Source organism: Pelophylax lessonae (assembly GCF_965119305.1).
Source record: "Pelophylax lessonae genome assembly, chromosome: 6".
Lineage (NCBI taxonomy): Eukaryota > Metazoa > Chordata > Amphibia > Anura > Ranidae > Pelophylax > Pelophylax lessonae.
The window spans coordinates 101,142,028-101,161,243 of record NC_138773.1 but is presented as its reverse complement, the minus strand read 5'-3'; positions in this window follow the sequence as shown (position 1 = coordinate 101,161,243).

The following is a 19,216-nucleotide window of genomic DNA, read 5'->3' as shown; positions in this document are numbered from 1 at the left end:
TTTGTCCCCTGCTCCATCTGTTAACCACTTGTTACATGTAGCTTTATTAAAAATAATTATTGGAAGTGCAGCTGTCCAGAATCATTTGCTTTATGATACACATCATGTGAGCTGGTCTAGCACCCGACTAGGGTGTGGGGGCAGGGCCGGATTAAGAGCATCATGGGCTTGGTGCTGAGGATTTTGAAGGGCCTTAAGGGTCGTGCCTTGGCATGCACCCAGAGGAGGAAGGGTGCAGCCATGCATGCCTAATTCAACATGGGATGCTGTCTCTGAAGCCCATAAACACATCCATGCATCGGCAACTGTCCCTCCTTGTCCGGCCTTCGTGCTGTGTGGGGAGGTTCTGAGGGAGCTGCCTGGGGAAGCGAGCATAGAAGCCAGACTTCTGTGTTTACAAGTGACAGAAGAGCGGTAACCGTGAATATGGCCAACCCGGGGCCTATATAAAGGTAGGGGCCTGGAGCTGCAGCTCCAATAGCCCCTACGTTAATCTGGCCCTGTGTGGGGGTATTAACTAGAGCAGTGATTTCGAACCTTGTCAACCCAGATGTTTGGGAACTACATTTCCCATGATGCTCAACCACACTGCAGTGTGCATGAGCATCATAGAAAATGTAGTTCCAAAACATCTGGGGTGCCAAGGTTTGCCGTCACTGAACTAGAGACTCTCTTACCTGGAGCTTCTTTGTTTCATCAAAAACTGATAGGTGTTCTAATCCATCTCAACTCTATACAAAATTTAAAAAAAAAAATGTTTTTCCTTTGGTTATACTTTAATTATTATATGTCTTGCTTTGTTTTCATTAATAATTTTCTTACTGTCAGCATGCAGTCACCACTAATTAAAGTTGCATATTATTTATCATGGTTTTTCTCGCTCTGTCACTAGATTCAGGTAGGAGTTGTACCTAGATGCTTATCCAGGTCAACACCTATGGGTTCTTTACACATTTTTACACATTCAAAACAATAGAATCAACTAAACAAAGCCTCGGTATCCTTTTAAATTGTAGCATTAAAGTTAGTAATGTTTATAATACTAATAGGAGTCTCTTCATTAGGGGATTTCAATAGTAGCTCAAATACACAGTAGAGTCCATCCAAGTTTTATCCTATGTTGAGCCCTGATAAGGGGGAGTGGGTGTTGCCCTGTGAAATGCATTGGTTGTTTTTATATGTCTTTTTTACTAACTTTTTTACTAAAATTATCTTGCACTTTTTTTATGCAAATACTTGATAGACCTATGCGCCACGGTGCAACAATACATAAATTTAACACACACCAGCTTCCTGGTTATGGTGGAAAGGTGGTGCGAGTTCCCAGTTAAACTAGCGGACTGTATATGTGCAGATTGGGCACCATTCCTTGTAAGAGGCCATCTGTCTATTTTAATGCCTTTATGTCTATTTATTCTAAATAAATTTGCTACACTATGAGAACCTTTCTTTTTTTGGGCATTGTCAGGTATATATCAGAGACACATATGTGAGGAGGGGAATCAGGCACACACAGACCACTTTTAATTAAGTGGTCACTGGTGGTCTAACTGCAATTCCCTTCATGCCTAGTCATGTCTGTGAATGTCAGAGTTTTACAATGCCTCATGGGATGCGTAGTTCAACAACAGCTGGAGGGCCGTAGTTTGAGGATCCCTGGTTTAGCGCATACATTGTTCAGTGGGTATCACAGCTCGGTGTGGAAAGGAAAACTCAGACTGGATGTGTTCTTTGGACTTTATTTGTTTCTTGGACAATTCCTTTTGACTGCTTTTTGCACAAATTGTGATGGTATTTACTGCTTTGACATCACTGTTTTTATGATATGTTTAACCAATAGCACTTGTAATTTATAGATTTTTGTTTCCACTTTTGGCACATATTGATTTGCATCATACTATTTACGAATTGGTATTGTATATACTTATGAATTATTCTTATATGATTTTATATTTTATATTTATTTTTGCATATGATAGAGTTTTTTTACATGTACAAAGTAGTTTGCATTGGTGGGATATAATTGGTGAAAACTTGCGCCCCTGATATTTTATACCCCTTACTTTGTATGCAACTTTAGTCTGGTGCTCTATATTTTTATGGTTTTAGGATCTGCTACTGAAACCCTCCCACTGCGAGCTTCAGTGTCCAGGAGGGGGAGCATGTGAGAGATAAATTAAATTTGATTTGGTTCAGTCTGGGAAATTAAGGGCTTTTATTTCATTTTTTTCAGGCTTGCGCATCACATAAAAAACTGAATTTGGGGCTTGTTTAAACTGTCACACATAAGTCTTTGGTTTAGGAGCCTTTAAAGGTACTGTATTACCTAATGTGCAGATTTTACAAAAAGGGGTAGTTTTGCAGAAAGGAGCCTTAGGATGTTTTTTTTTTTTTAACAAGCATTTTATGCAAAAGTAGAAACAGCTATAAAGATTTTTATAAGAATTACCCAGATTTATTTTACCTGCAAACCCCCTCTGCCTTTCTGGAGCATGTCCCAACATACTTTTTTTTTCTTTTACCATGTTTCTTGTAGCAAGAAACATCTTTCTTAGTGATTTACCTAGCCATGCCCCCAGAACTACATTTCACAAGAGCCCCTTCCCTACACAGAGTGGATAAGCAGGCTCTTGGAAGTCAAGTAGTAGCATTATTTTGCTGATAAAGTAATTAATGTATGGATATGTAGGGCACAGAGTGATAGGGAATAGGAAGAGTTCTGTAGTCCAGCAGGCAGGAGGGACAATTTTAATGCAGCAAAGACATTCTTTTTATAAGGTCAAAAAGATTTTGGCAGATGAACAGGTAATTGTAGTATTTCTGAAGGAAATCCTGACTTACACTTCAAATGGAAATTTTGTCTGGTGCATTTAGATATTTATATATTCCCAAGTAAACATCCCAGGATGCCTTCTCTGGAAGCCAGGGGCAACAAAACAAATCACAACAGGGATGCGAAGAGTGGGATCAAGGGTTAATGCTCCATACCTTTTCTTTATCAAACAATCTTTAGTGTCCCTTATATTGATTGCTCACTAATCTTTAGTACCCCACATCTTTTCTGACATGCAAAGGCACAACTTTACCAATATAGCTTTAATATTCCCACTTGACGCACAATATGACATAGGTTGATTTATCTGGTTACTCCTCCCTTATATTGCTGGATTGGTCTCATGTGCTATCCAGATCTGCTGGAGGTAAGTGACTCCTAAATGTCCCGTTATGCTGAATGAACAGCCAAGCAGTTGTGGATTCATAAGAGCACAAGGATTTTGACAATCTTTGGATTTCCAAAAGGGTTGAGGAAGATGCTTGTTCCCTTTCAAAAGAGGTCAACTTTTTTATGCCTTGACCTGATTGAAGAAGATACATACTGTTAGCTCTGCAAAACTCCAGATAGGTTTTAGGCCCGTTCTCAACTTAGTATGAGCACTTGATTGATGTGAAGCCAAATACTCGTAACCTTCAATAAGAGAGCAATTTATAAACCGCTCAAAAGCTTTATTAAATAATGTGCCTTTTTTTCCAGAATAGTAGCAAGAAAATCATTGTTTTCCATTTCAATGCCATGGATATTAGATTGTCTGTCAAAATACCGATGGCTGAGCTGCTCAGTAAATGTTAGGGAAAAAACCTTTCGGGATTAGAGAACTACAATATCAAATTCCTACGGGATTAACTGGTTGAGAGAATTACTTCTCTGTCCTAATGCAGTGACCTTACAAGCAATAAAGGCCTTTAAATCTCAATCAGCCCCGTGCGACAGAAAATCATTTTCAACTCTTGATTGAAAAAAAAAAACATCCAGGAACACTGAAGTTCATGTTTTTTCATTTCCTGCATTCATATACTGCAAATCTACTGTTATAACAAGTTTACAATATTCTTAAAGGAAAACTTTAGTGGTGTTGGGTCAGTTTAAATTTAGTTTTTTTATCTAAATTTTTAAACTGTTGTGTTATGAAAAAAAAAAAATATATATATATATATATATATATATATATATATATATTTTTTTTTTTTTATTGTACTACATGTTTGCTACCTTTGTTTTATATTTATACATTTCAAAGGATTACCAGAGCACAATGCATCAGCCTGCCAGGTGGCTGGTTTTACTGAAACTTCATAGTCAATCGCCTTAAGTTATACTGTGATTACCTGGCAAAAAAAAGGGGGAAATATTTAGTTTTTTAGTTTTTTTTAGTCCCAATCATAATAATAATTAATAAAAACAAAGAGAAAATATGTAAAAAATTGAACAGAAAGTTTGGAGTTAGTTATTAATGATTCAAGCTTTCAGTGCTATATTTTTGGCCCTTTTTAAACATGATATAATTACACAATATGAACTGGCTAATGAGGAAAGAAAAAATAAGGAATATCCCAAAATCTTGCAACTTTAATAGCTTAAAGTGATTTTAAAGGCAGAAGGGTTTTTTTTTAATCTTAATGCTTTCTATGCAGCTCCCCTCAGCCTCTCTAATACTTACCTGAGCCCACCTTTATCCAGCGATGTTGCAGGAGTTTTTCAGCTACCCAGGACTCCCCTTCTTATCATCTGAGAAAGCAGAGTGGCGTGATTACCTCCAGCTGCTGTCAATCAGGCAGTCGGCCAATCAGGAGAGGGGGGGGGGGGCGAGGCTGGGTCACGGCTCTGTGTCTGAATGGGCACTGGGAGCTGTGACTCTGCTCGGGTGCCCCTACACCAAACTGCTTGCTGTGGGGGCCCTCAACAGAAGAGATGGGCCAGGAGCACCGAAGAGGGACCAGAGAAGAGAAGGATCTGGTCCACTCTGCGCAAAACCAACTGCACAGAGCAGGTAAGTATAAACTGTTTAGACTTTACAATCACTTAAATTTGGCCAATCAAATGTATCACTTAAACTACAAACTTTCTGCATTGATCAGTCCAAATAAAGTGATATAATCAATGTAAAGTGCTCTTGTGCTCCAATTTTCTTAAAAGTGCTGAAGTGCATCACATAAATTAATTTTGTAATGTGGCACACAACCCCTTTTGTGCTCCTTCTTACCAGAAACAATGGACCCCCAGCTTTTCAGTCTGGGAGTCAAACAGGCTTGATTTAAATAGGACTGATGGGTCACAAGGAATGGATCAAGAAATCCCCAGTAGCGTCCAAGTCGTTCCAGTAATCATCAAGTGCGGAACAAAGAGAAGGTGCCAATAGTGAAGTACCATAGAGTTGCAGTTTATTGGCACTATAAAAACACACTTACAAAATGGTAGCAGTAAAACAGCATGTCAACAGCAATAAGCTTCTGTGAACACCATAACCACCAATGCGTCCATGGCAACCAGAGGTGACGTCGTTACAACTAGAAACTGGAAATTATGTCAACACATTTCGCCCTCCCACAGGGCGTCATCAAGGACCTCATTTCCGGACAGTACAAGCCTCTATTTTTTTATCCCAAGAAGAGCCACCTCTTCCCCGGTGACGCGGCAGCCATCTTGGAAGCGAGCCCAAAATGGCATTAATAGAATTATATCAATATATACACTTGCTGAAAGAAATCTCAATGATGTCCACTTACGGCTGAATTTACATATCATTAAAAAAAAATCCTATTAACAAAATACAATATAAATTGCTAAAAACAATTGATGTCAACTGGAAATAACCAGCCGTATATCAAAACATACAGAAATATATATGAATACAATTTATTTAAAATAAAATACTAATAAAAGATGAAAAATAGAGTTGTAAAAAAAAAATGAAAAATAAATAAATAAATAAAAAATTAAAACAAAAAATAAAATGCATGATGGTTAAAATGCAACAGCTTATTGCTTTTTACATGCTGTTTTACTGCTACCATTTTGTAAGTATGTTTTTATTGCTCCAATAAACTGCAACCCTACGGTATTTCACTATTGGCTCTCTTTCTTTGTCCCGCAACCGGAAAGGAATTTATGTGGAACACTTCAGCACTTTTAAGAAGATTGGAGCACAAGAGCACTTTACATTGATTATATCACTTTATTTGGACTGTTATATATGTTTATATGATGCTAGCTTTGCTTTATTTCTTTCATGTTTACAAGTGAATTACGCTTGGTGCACAGCTGCTGCTAATTATTCTCTTCTTTTCACTTCATTTTTATCATAGCGCGAGTATTTATTTTGATATATTTCTGCATTGATCGGTAGCTAAGATAGTATAAGTCTATGTTTAACAGAGGAAAGTGCAGTAACACAGACACCATTCAAAATGAATTGGTTCCTAGGGAGATTGAAATAAATTGGTATTTCATTGGTTGCTTGCTAATGTTTATACTGCCTTCCTAAAGGGCTCCTTTCCATAAATAGCATAAACCTGTTTATTTAAATGGACCACTATCTAGAAAAAACATAAACCAATTTGTAACAAAGGAGTCTTAGGGGCTCATTTCTACTACTGAGTGGCTATCTCTATCTGCTCTTTACTATAAACTGCTAGGTAACTCCACACAAGGTCTGCATTTTCAGCCCATGCATAAATTGCATGCTTATAAAAATGGGGATATTGCTGCGCTAAAATGTAAAGATAAAAACATACATGAATAAAAAGTCAACAGACCAAATGAAAGCAGCCAGCACCTGATCTAGAATCAGAAATACCAGATCTAAATAGCAATATAGAATGGGATTGGTGCAGCGCTAACACAATTGAATCCACAGTCCATACAAATGTTCAAATGGATCAAATACAAAAGTGCAGTAAACAAAAGTTCATCAGAGAGTGCTCCAATAAAGAAGGGAAACTGTCCAATACTTCAAACTTGGAAAAAGCCCCGAGTGCAGGAACCACCACCAAGATAATAAATGGCCTCTTACCAAATTGCAATGACCCCCATTACAAGGATCAAAGACAGCCTGTGTGATCAAATCAGTGCCCAGATTGACATGTATCGATTCCCAGTGTTCCTCAGCAGCTCTGACCGGAACAAGTGAACATAAGGAAAAGAGGGACAACTCCAATAGTGAAGTACGTTCACAGGTTTATTCAGTAAAAGCAGAGTAGCAACTCACGTTTGCATGAAGAAATCACAGCATGTCTCGGAGCTATACTCTCAGAACCTTTGTTTCCAACCAATAAAATGGCCGCCGTGTCTCCTTGCTGGCCTCAGCACGACGAACCGCAGGCTCCTCCTCCTACAAATAAATTGCATGCTGCAGTTTGGAGTATGCAGTATGTCACAGATTTCTTCCGGTTTAATACAGTTACATAGTTACACAGTAGTTGAGGTTGAATAAAGATAACAGTCCATCCAGTTCAACCTGTGATGTGTGTGTGTCAGTGATGTATTCATTTCCCTTAACCCTGAATGTTGTGATCTTTGAGATGCATGTCCAAGAGTCTTTTAAAAGTAGCCATACCCCCAGCAGTTACCACCAATTGTGGAAAGAGAGTTCCGCATTCTTACCGACCTTACAGTGAAAAATCCCTTATGCAGCTTAAGGTTAAACCGCCTCTCCTCTAATCTTATTGTGTGGCCATGTATCCTCCTACACTCCTTAAAACTATATAGTTTTTTTCCTTTGCTGGGATCACCATTGAGGTATTTGTAAATTGCTATCATGTCCCCCTCTCAGAATAAATTAAGTGCTTGCAATCGCTCCTCATAATTAAGGCCCTCCAATCCCCTAATCCCCCTAGTTGCCCTTCTTTGGACTCTCTCCAGTTCCAGCACATCCCTTCTGAGGATTGGCAACCAGAACTGGACAGAATACTCCAGATGTGGCCAGGCCAGGGTTTTATAAAATGGCAGGATTATAGCTTTATCCCTGGAATATATCTCCTTCCTTATGCATGCTAATATTCTGCTGGCTTTGGCAGCTGCAGCTTGACATTGCATGATATTGCTTAGTCTATCTTCCACTAGAACCCCCAGATCTTTCTCCATCCTTGATTCCCCCAGAGGTCCCCCCCCCCAGAGCATATTTTGCGTTTATGTTTTTAGCCCCCAAGTGCAATACCTTACATTCCTCCACATTAAACCTCATATGCAATGTAGTTGCACACTCTGTTATTTTGTTCAGGTCATTCTGTAAGATTTCTATATCTTGATGAGAAGTTATTACCTTGCCTTTTTTTGTGTCATCAGCAAAAACTGAGATTGAGTTAATGATCCCATCCTCTATGTTATTCATGAATAAAATTAACAAAATTGGTCCCAGGACTGAGACTTGGGGAACCCCACTTACCATTCCAGACCTGAGTACGTGTTATTTATCACCACCCTTTGGACACGCCCCTGTAACCAGTTTTCTATCCAAGAACAAACCTTGTGGTCGATGCCTGCAGACCTTAGTTTGTAGATTAAGCATTTGTGGGGAACTGTATTGAATGCCTTAGCAAAATCCAGATATACCACATCAAAAGGTCTCCCCCTATCTAGCTTACAGCTCACCTCCTCCTAAAATGTTAACAGATTGGTTTGACAAGAATATCCTTTTGTAAACCCGTGCTGATTACTGCTGATGATACTGTTGCCCTTAGAAAATTCCTGGATATAGTCCCTTATCATCCCTTCCAATAATTTACATACTATTGATTTCAGGCTGAGCGGCCTATAGTTTCCCGGAATATGCCTCCGCCCTTTTTTTAATATTGGTATCACATTGGCTTTCCTCCAGTCACCTGGTACAGTTCCTGTCAATGTACTGTCTGCAAAGATTAAGAACAACGGTCTAGATATAACCCTACTGAGTTTCTTGCATACTCTCGGGTGCAAGCCATCCGGTCCTGGTGATTTATTTATTTGGTGATTACAGGAAGAGGTGATTGAAGGACAGCCAGTAGCCGGTAACATGACTGTTGCAGACCACATGACTGGACTCACCTCACAGCTTTTTCTTCTTTGTTTTTACTCATTCATTTTACTAGCCAGCAGAGCAAAAAACACACTTTCATAGTGAAGGCCATACTGTTGCTTAATATAATTTTTGGCAAAATGCATAAATGTTTCAGGAAAACACGGTTTTACAATTAAGGTGGCATACATGCAGTGATTTATTCTAAAATATAACTAATTACTTGATTACTACTTACCCATTTATCCCATAACATGAAAGTACCCAACTGTCTCATGCCTTCTTTTTCCTTCAACTGCAATTTAAATAGCCATTTTGGCTAAAAACAAAGGTATGAGTACTAGCATTTTGGTACGAGGGGAGGGGGGGTCATGCAAAGAAGGCAGGTATACTCAAGGCAAATTTTTTAGCAGTAAGTGATCCTGCCCCATACAAATGCCCTACCATGTTTAGACCAAACAAGTCATAGTCTTCTTCAGGGATACTGGTATCTAAATACAAAGACATGTGAAATCTTTTAAGTACATGGTATCACCAAGCTTAGGACTGTCCATATGGATTTGCAAGGTATAGTTACTTCCAATGGGAGATAGCGTTAAAACCCAGAGACTTTCAAAAAATTGTTTGTCCAGACTGCTTTTACAGTAGGTCATTCTGACTCTCCACATGGCGGGAATCAATGGGACTGGCTTACAAGGAACCATACTGACAGTGCTAAGAGAAGATGGAAACAGGCCACCTGTGGTGAACAATTTCTGAGAAATCGATAATAGATAACAATATATCAATGTGTGTAGACACAGGATAGTGCAACAGGTGCAAAAGAGGTGATCAAAGAAGGAAAAAATATCTTAACAAAAAATATATATATAAAAGATGTAAGTATATTATATTCCTGTATTGTTGTCCCACTGAAGAATTATATTTAACAGTATATATGAGAACTTAGAGGTGGGTACAAACATCCTTGTATGGGTGATATTACCAACCCACATTGGGGCTTAATGTGTGTCAGCCAGTGAATGAATCAATTAGTGAACAGGAAAAATTATAATATGTTTGCATGGATAGATAAGAGCCTATGGGAGGATGGGTAAGTAAACAAATAAAAGCCAACAGTGGAGGCAAGATTATCTCCAAATTACAACACAAACAATACCTTAGACAGTAACTTTTAGTGGCCCATACAGTGCCAAAGTAGATAGGCAGGTCAATTATGGAGTGTTTTATTACATTTGTGTAAACAGACGGAGTAAACTAATCCACAGGGGGCCATAGGTCCCCCCAATAGAAAAAAAAAATCAACAAATCTATTCACATTATACTCCCAAAAGGGAGCAATGAGAGCATATTCCCATAAGACTAGACAAGCCAAGTCCAAATCATCAAGCTAAAAAGGGGGCTCAGAGTGTCAGGGGAAAAAAGGATGTCTACTTACATTGATCGCCAGTTTGCACCTAAAGCACGCTTGTGTACACCTGCCTGTGAGGGTATAAAACAAGCCCCAAAAGGAAGGGGTTTTATAGGAAGGGTTTTTATGTACTGCTATTTTGCAAATATCAACAATAGTTTAAATGCTTCTAGAATTTGCAGTACCATTTAAATTTTACATTTTGCTCATCCATTTTTCTGCTTCCATTACAAGTCAATTCCATTACAAGTCAAAGGGAATAGAAATGTCTCTCATTCATCCATGACATTGATTTATAGACTATCATAGCATAACTAGAAAACAATTGATCTATTACAAATTCACATGTAACTAAATGTTCTCTATTTCAACAGCAAATTAAAAAATGACCACCTTTAAAGAAAAGAATATGTTCAAAGAGGCAAAGTTATCAATACACCATTTTCAAATGGTATTTTACATGACCAAAACTAGTTTTGCTGAAAGTGCACCAACCTTTGTGACCCATAGTGAATTTAATGAAATGTGAGCTAAGAGATATGCTCTATAAACAGCATTGTGAAAAAGGATGTATCACGACCATGGAAGGGAATAGCAAAATGCATGGAAGGACTGGACGCAAAACATTGTGAGTGCGAAAACCATGTCCGCAGGAATAAGGCTGTGTCTGTCTGCTGCCAACAGAAATAGCACATTTGCTCACCAATATTTTAGCATATATTTCATTAGAACCATTGTGTTTAACTAGTCTGAAATCCCTTCACCTTCTTTTTGTTTTGTGGACCTCCAACCTCTTTGGTAAATCCATCTAATTCTTTTTTTTGTTTTTTGCATCACAATAAAAGCTGTAACTGAATGAGAATAATCTGCTTATGTTATAATTTAATAGGAGTATTTCACAGGAAGTCATCAATCATCAGGTCCCTAATGCATCTAAGCAATATTGCTTCTACCTGATTTTTGTTATATCAATTTTTCAGGAATCTAGAATATAAAATTCAGATCAGAGTAATTTCTAATTCCTGGGTCTCTGTTGATAAAAATGTTTGAGCTTGAGTTCCTAGATCTGCACCCCTGCTCTGTGGTGTTTTCCTTTCCCCTATAATGATTCTTTTTTTATATTATGGAAATGTAAGAGGAGGAATACACAAAGGTGAATGGAAATAACTCAAATTCTAAGGGGAAAGTAACAGAAAGGGGGGTTATGGCAGGAAGATCTGACTGGTAGTGTTTCCCAGACATATGAAGCTGGGGCTGGCTCATACCGCTGGGCTTCACCTGTAACTAAAATGTCATCTGAGGTTGGGTTTACACTGTTGCACTGTGGTCATGCATGTGGCATGTTGATGAGTGTCCTTTATTCCTAATGGCACCCCATTGCAACTTCATAGGAGTGCAGAAGACACAATGAAGTGCTACCATGCATTGTGTTGTTATGCATTATTATTATTCCTCTTGATTGACACTGGATGTTCCCTTGTATTGTGCATTGCGGTGTATATTTTTACTTTTTGAAATGCCTAATGAATATTTAAAATTATATATATATATATTATTACATTTAAAAAAATGTGCTTTCATCTTTTTGTTGTGTTTTTTGTGCCCATTGAAATAGATGAGCTGCCTTAAAGGATCAGGTCCACCCTAACACTAAAATCTCTACATGTACAGACATCCATGATCTAGCCCTGTAAAGAAGAAATCAGTACACAAACCTTTTTAGAAGCTGATTTGGTCCCATGCGGCTTTACTGTGAAGTTACAGAGGAGGCAGCCGACAACAGAAGCTCCAAAGTACCTCTATGGGTGACTTCACTTCCCATTCACTTCAAAGCCGTTTTCGGCCGTGTCCTCTGCAGAGCTTACGCCGCTGAAGAGCGGTCCGGAGCGGCTTCAGAAAATGTATGTATATTCATTTCTTCTTTACAGGGTTAGATATTTTAGTCTTAGCTTGTGGATGTCTGTAGATGTAGAGATTTTAGTGTTAGGGTGGACTTCCCCTTTAACACAACACATGTTAGTGTACAGCATAATGCAAGTACACTGACCCAATTTAAATAATACCTCTTTCAGGTGTATTGCACTGGATCTCAGAACCACAGATTGTGATTTGTGCTAGCCATATCTAAGACCCTTGTTGAACAGAGGGATGTTTTATAATGAATACCATATGCCAAATATTTAAAGTGCATCTAAACCCCAATTATTTTAGGTTTTGGATATTTGAAGGAATGGTTAAAATATTCTTCCATTTTCTGTGTCTTTGTCTCATTGGGAGGTTATCGACGCACAGCAAGAAATGACCAGGAATCTCAACAAAGTGACTTTGAAAATACCTTCTTAGGGCTCTTTAACATTGGTGGCAGCGAATACTTCCCTCTGAAATGTGATCCCCAGTTGATCGCTTTTTCAGAGGATGGTAAAGCAGCAGCTAGGAGGCTGGAATTTTGTTATTCCCAAGGGGGTTTGTATTCAAATTCCACACCGCAGCCATTAACGTATGGCTCACGTTTGCAGCATACCTCCATTGACGTCAATGGGTGAGTTTGACTGGTGGTACCACCTATTAAACTGTGCAGGCCACGTTTAAATTGCAGTGGCCATAGCATAGGTACAGCAGTGTCTAGCTGTAAAGTTAGAATATAGGTGATCTAAATCTGCGACAGGCTACAGCCGTTTTGGACTTCGGTGCTTCGCATGGCTCAAAAATTCACTGATCATACCTTTATGCTGGACCCGGCCCTCCTTCTTCTCCACCATCAAGAGTTACCGAGGACGTCCTATCGAAAATCAATACTACCGCTCCTGTTTACAGCGGCGAAGAGTTGCATCCCCCCTCTTTGGAAACAGACTCAGCCCCCTACAGTTGCTATGTGGCTACGTAAAGTGACTTGCCTCAATGAAATGGAAGACCTGGTTGAGACTGTGCTTGGTACCAGAGGCAAATTTCTGAAGCGCTGGTACTACTGGCATGAATTCACGTTTACAGCGGAATATAAGGATTTAATAGCTTGAGTGCGGCTGTGGCGCGAGGGCGGGCTGTCCCCCCTCCCCCCACTCTTCCCCCCCTCATTGCCTCCCTTCTACCCCCTCCTTTCTTCTTTCTCCCCCGTTTTCCTCTACCTCTACTACTCCCACTCTCCTTTGTCTCTGGATTTGGGAGACTGGGCTCTCTTTCTTTGCTGTCTCTCTCACACTTTAGCTTATCCCTTGGGCATGATTCTTGCTCCCCCACATGAGGGGATTCCGTATGTTGGTTCCCTCAGTGGCCACTGTGATACTTCTTGACTGCTTGGGTATTTGCCCCACGCACCTGTGGCAGGCCATATGATTGATGTCGGTGGGTGCCGTGAATTCCCTAGCGTTGTTTTTTTAAACCCATTGGTTTTATATTATACATTGCACCTATCACTGCGGTGAGCTCTCAGGGGTTTAATTAATTATTTGTCTTAAGATATCTCTAGCTGTTCAATCCCAAGCTATTGCTAACTCATTGAATATGTGTTTACACTTTGATATTGGACCGCTGTCTATGTATTTTTTCTTCTTTTTTACTCTCTGTATCTTTTTTTTTTGCTGTTTTGTTACATGCCATTCTGTTACACTCAAGAAAGGAATTTACAAATAAAAAAGAATATAGGTAAGTGGCCGGGAGATGGTAAAACTGCAGCTCTGCTGCCTGAAAGAGCCATTTAGCAGTTGGATGGAATATTTCCTTTTTGTTCCTGTTCCAGTAACAACTGCAAACTTTGGATTTCCCATCACTTTCTGTCCCTTTGACTATAATTATCAGTAGAATTGGGTGATCAGGGTGCAGTAAATAGCTGCTTGTTAAGGAGCGGGGTCAGGAAGCCGGCTGCAGTGTCCTTAACAACTGATGAGTCATCAGCTGTCAATGAACTTCCCTGCTGACAGCTGAATAAAAAAATCATTGCTGGCAATAAAAAAGTGAAAGAAAAAAAAAAAAAAACGGCACTTGGTCCCCCCACCCCCAGTCCATACAATGCCTGTCGGGTCTAGTATGGACTTTAGGGGGAACCCCACACCGGTGACATCACAAGGGGGTGGGGGCCACCAGGTGAAGTCGCCAACCTGTCCCATACCTACTGTATATAAGAACTGTGAAATGGCACAGCCTGCAGTAGGCGGTTAGCCTTCATTGACAGCAAAGCATTTTTTTCAGTTCTGGGGATGGTGGCGAGCGGAAGATCTACATCAGGGGACATTTTTTTAATAAAGGATTTGTCAAAAGCATGTCTACTATTTTCATTTGTTTTTCATGCTTTTTTGAGGAATGGGTAGGGGTACATTGTACCCATTACGCATTTACATAGGGGGGGCAATATCTGGTACGTCGATAAGCCCCCTGCCCGCAGAGCCCTACAAACACAGCCCAGGGTTGTGGGGAAGAAACTCCTGTCCCCATCAACATGGGACCTTGGGGTGGGGGGGCAGAGCCCCTGTGGACTCAGATCAACCACCCCTTGATGTTGAGGGCATGTGACCTGGGGGGGGCCCCATGCCGTTTTTTTATTTTTTTATTTTAGCGTGGGTATTCCTCTTAAAATACATACTAGACCCAAAGGTATGCATTATTTTCCTTTATTCTTTTAAATAGCCAGGTGGCAGCAATTGCAGCCACGAATCAATTTAAAAGTGATTTGACTCCTTTTTTTTTCTTTAGAAATGTCATTTTTGCTGCAGCATGTTTTATACACGGTACAGATGCGTCACAATACATGCAGACCAAAGGGACCACCCAGGCACTATATTTAAAAGAATGTTTCATTTTTTATTGTTTCACTTTAAGCATCATTAAGCATCATCTGTATCTGTATCTGTACATCATTTTGATTCAAGTGGTTGTACCGGGGTGATGCCTGCCACTGGTACTGTTTTTAGAGCCGACGGTCGGATTTATTGTAATACCAACCAATGCGGCTAAGCAGCTGCTCGGCTGTTATTATAAGCAGTGGGAGGAGACAAACCCCCCCACCACCACCCTTACCACCTTCCACCAATAAAAGTCATACAAAAAAAATTAAAGGGACAGTGTAAAAAAAAAAGAAAAAGTTAAATAAATAAGATTTTAAAAAATAAAGTGCCCCATCCCTCCGTGCTCGCGCACAGAGGCGAATGCATACATAAGTCACACCCGCAAATGTAAACAGTTTTCAAACCACACATGTGAAGTATTTCTGTGATTGGTGCAGCACGAGCAATAATTCTAGCACAAGACCTCCTCTGTAACTCTAAATAGGTAACCTGTAAAAGTTTTTAAAATGTCCCCTAAGGAGACTTTGAAGTACCGTACTTTGTCACTATTCAACAAGCGTGAGCAATTTAAAAGCATGACATGTTAGGTATCTATTTATTCAGCATAACATCATCTTTCACATTACTCAAAAAAATTGGGCTAACTTTACTGTTTTTTTTGTTTTTTTTATTCATTAATGTGTATTTTATCCAAAGAAATTGCGTTTGAAAGACCACTGAGCAAATACAGTGTGACATAAAATATTGCAATAACCACCATTTTATTCTCTAGGGTCTCTACAAAAGAAAAATATATAGTGTTTGGGGGTTCTAAGTAATTTTCTAGCAAAAAATGCTGATTTTAACTTGTAAGCAACAAATGTCAGAAAAAGGTCTAGTCTTGAAGTCGTTAAATCACTGCTCCTTTAAAAACTATTGTTTTAAAAAAAACATTTTGCATTGATATATGTCCCCCAGGGAAGTACCTGGGCCCCCATACCCTTTTTATGGCCAATTACTTGAACATAAGCCTTCAAAATGGGGACGTTTTATTTCTTATGTTCGGCTCTCTTAGACGTCAATGGAGTTTGTGGTTCGGGGGAGAACTTTTCACCTGTTCAATTCTGCTGCCAACTGAACAGAGGGGTGTTCGGCCCATATCTAGTCATCAGGACAAATAAGAAAGAGTGAATTTGGTCAGTGGGGACACAAATATCAATAATAACCTGACATGGTTAAAATGAAAAGTTCTGGCTATAGATACACATTATGCAAATTTTGGAAAATTACAGGAAATGTTATCAGCTTCAACAATCTGGTTGATGCTTAAGCTATTTCAAAGGTATCCGATGTGCTGTAGGTGAGGAATAATTTACTGTGTCATCCATCTCAAGACAAACACAGCTTTTCACTTGTTCAGAACATTGTGCTGTAAAGTTACAATATACACTAAGTGCCCTCGGTGCTCTCTATTATTGGGATATTTCTCCAAACTGATTAAAAATTACATGTGACCTCCTACTGTTTATAACAAACTGTAAGTTAGATTTCAGCATTTTTCTCTGCACAATAATTCCACATTCTTGTTGCACTGCAGGTAGGAAGCTTTGAGAAGACATTTAATCAGCAGGCAGTGTGTAATCATGAATGCAGACAGTGATCTATCCCAACAATAAAATATGAAGGAAAGGCTTCAGTAATGATGAGCCCTAAAGTTGAGTTGATAAAATAAAATTAACTTAAAGTGTATGTCCAATCAAAACTTGTTTTCCTTTAGTTTTGGATAGAGTGAGGAAGGATGTGAAAACCTGGCAGGTTTTTACTGCTATCTGAGCTCCATTGGGGCTCTTTCACACGGGCGGTCCGATCAGATCCGCCTGTCAGTTTTTTAGGTGGATCTGATCGGATGCCCCATTCAGCCATATGGAGCAGCGGATGTCAGCGGTGACATGTCCGCTGACACCCGCTGCCATCCGCATCCGATCCTGTCAGTGAAATCCGGACGGATGGAAATCCTATTTTCCATCTGTCCTGGGGATCGGATCGGATGGGATCAGGTGAGAGCGGACAGGCGGTCCGCTCTCATCCGATTCCCCATAGAGAGCAGCAGGGGCTGTGACACCTGCCTCTCCGCACTGCAAGCGGAGACGGAGCTGTCATCCGCCAGCTCAGTGGGGATCGCGGATCAATCCCCGCTGAGCAGCACGGATCCGCCTACGGAGGCGGACCGTGTGAAAGAGCCCTTAGAGCGATTTCCACTCACCTTCTGTTCTGGCGACAATGGTTTCACCAGACAGAAAGTATGGGAAACTAGATTACAGCAACAAAAAGCTAAGCATATTACGAGTCGGTTGGACTCCGACGACATATGGTTATTAATGTCCCTGTTGCTGATTTTCCCTCACTTCTTTGCTAACCATTCTCAGTATGTTAGTATTTTGGCTATACTTCTCTATTTGGGTAACAGGAGTATTATCCTGATGTACTACTGTGACCAAGAGTCAGCCAATACAACTGTCACCCAAAGTCATGCCTGCTGACGAGTTAGTACCACAACACTGTTACAAGCAAATCACCAGGATCAGATGGATTACACCCGATAGTCCTTAAAGAAGTCAGTCGAGTGATAGCCACTTAGCCAGATCGTTGTTCCTAATTTTTATGGGCACTTTGCTGACTGGAATGGTGCCAGCTGATTGGAGAAAAGCCAATGTGGTACCAAAATTGAAAAAAGGGCAGAGATATATCCCTGGAAGCTACAGGCCAGTCAGTCTAATATCAATAGTTTGTAAACTAGCAGAGGGAATGATAAGGGACTATATCTAAGAATTTGCTGATGAAAACAGTATTATTAGTGGTAATCAGCATGGATTCATGAAGTATCATTCTTTCCAGACCAATCTTTGAAAATTGTATGAGGAAATTAGTTGTCATCTAGATAAAAGTAGTCCTTTGGACGTGGTATATTTTGATTTTGCCAAGGCATTTAATACATAAATGTCCCCAGTAAACACTTACTTTACAAACTGAGGTCTGTTGGCACACATCACATGTTGAACTAGATGGACTGGTGTCTTTATTAAACCTTACCAACTATGTAACTATGTAGCAGTATCCTAATACTGTATATTGTTGAGATCAATCTCAGCTGCCTAACTGACAAAGTGAATCTGCCTGAGAGTGTCCATGCCCTCCACAAACTGTAGCTCCTGCTAGCACTGGAGAAGCAGAGAAGGGAGGTGGGCAATCCCTGGGGGAAAAAAGGGGATGGTATGCACAAAGGTAAGATGACCCCCTCAACTGAGAAATCAAACATGGATGTAATTACAAAAGTCCATAAGGTCCATCAATAGGGCAGGCTGCTCTAGCAGTTGAAGCAAGCTCTATGGCACACAGGAGAAAAAAGCAAAGGAAAAGTGCCTCTAAGTGCAGGAGAGCAAACCTCTATCTGCAGGTTACTTACAAAAAGAGATGTATAAGGTATAAAATGTCAGGTATGTCTCAACAAACTAATGTAACCAAACACAATTCACAGCAGTAAAATATGTCACACAACTGCTAAAGGCAGGACAAGACACTGAATATGAAAGTAGAAGTCTTGGGGCTATAGTGTAGTGGTTAAAAAAAGAAAGTAGAGAGCACAAAAAACAAATTATAAAATAATCAAAGGATGTATGCGAACAAGTAATATAGGTGACTAAAAATCCAGGAGACACACTCAGGGGGTTTTAATTTAGTCAAAGCAAAAGAATAGAATCAATAAAAAGACCAATTTTCCCATTTTTGTTCAAATATGTGCATGGTACCAAATATTCTGTGATAAATACTGTGCTGCCACGCAGCCTTAACTGTCTAGCAGTTGTTATTACATGTTATGTTATGCTATGTTATTGGTATCTTCCTTGCACCCCTGCTGTTTCTGGCTAGATGGTTTCTCCCATCCTCCATTTTCCTGCTGTAACTGCCATTTTGTTTAGTTGTTATGAGGAGACTGCAGAGTGTGGAAGCTGTGTAACTTCATTGTAAATTTACCTATGGAAAAGCCTCTATGTTTATGCCTTTGCTAACTTGAAGCATAAAGAAGCATTGGAGAACACCTCTGGAGTCTTTATTCATTGAGTAAACTATCTGTTAAAGCCATCATTCAACCTGCTGCACACACTTACAGACTGGAGGTCTACAAGAGGGTCACAGGTACAATCGATGCTGAGACAGAACAGTAA